Genomic DNA, 942 nt, shown 5'->3' on the forward strand with positions numbered 1-942 from the left:
ATTTCTTCTTTTGTTATGGGTCTGTTCAGGTTTTCTATTTCACTGTATGTAAGTTTAGGTAGGTCATGTTTATCCAAAAATGTATCCATCTCTTCTAAGTTTTCAAATTTGTTGGAGTACAGCTTTTCATAGTATTCTGTTATTATCCTTTTGATTTCCTTTGGTTCCGTTGTGACATGACCCATGTGATTTTTAATGTGTGTTATTTGTGTCTTCTGTCTCTTTTCTTTTGTTAGGTTTGCCAATGGTCTGTAGATTTTATTAATTCTTTCAAAGAACCAGCTTCTTGCCTTGTTGATTGTTTCTATAGTTTTTCTGTTTTCTATCTCATTTATTTCTGCTCCGATCTTTATTATTTCTTTTCTTTTAGTGACTGTGGGTGCCCTCTGTTGGTCTGTTTCTAATTGTTGTAGATGCCGTGTTAATGCGTTAATTTTAGTTCTTTCTTCTTTTTGCATGTGTGCGCTTATTGCAATACATTGTCCTCTCAGCACAGCTTTCGCCGTGTCCCAAAGATTTTGGTATGTTGTGCTTTCATTCATCATTGATTTCGAGAAATTTTGCAAATTCACGTTTGATTTCTTCTACTACCCAGTCGCTTTTCAGCAGGGTGTTGTTCAGTTTCCATGTATTTGACTTGATTTCCTTGGTTTTTCTATTGTTGACTTCTAATTTGATAGCATTGTGGTCTGAGAAAATGCTTTATAGTATTTTGATATTTGTAAATTTATGTAGGTTTGTTTTGTGACCTAAAACCTGGTCTATTCTGGAGAATGTTCCATGTGCACTTGAAAAGAATGTGGATTGTGTAGTTGTTGGGTTGAATGCTCTGTACACATCTATAAAGCCCAGTTGGTTGATTGTGTTGTTTAGTTCTTCTGTGTCTTTGTCAAGTTTCTTTCTGGTTGTTCTATCCATTTTTGAAAGTGGTGTATTAAAGTC

Source organism: Chrysochloris asiatica, unplaced genomic scaffold (assembly GCF_000296735.1).
Source record: "Chrysochloris asiatica unplaced genomic scaffold, ChrAsi1.0 scaffold00259, whole genome shotgun sequence".
In the NCBI taxonomy this organism is placed as follows: Eukaryota; Metazoa; Chordata; class Mammalia; order Afrosoricida; family Chrysochloridae; genus Chrysochloris; species Chrysochloris asiatica.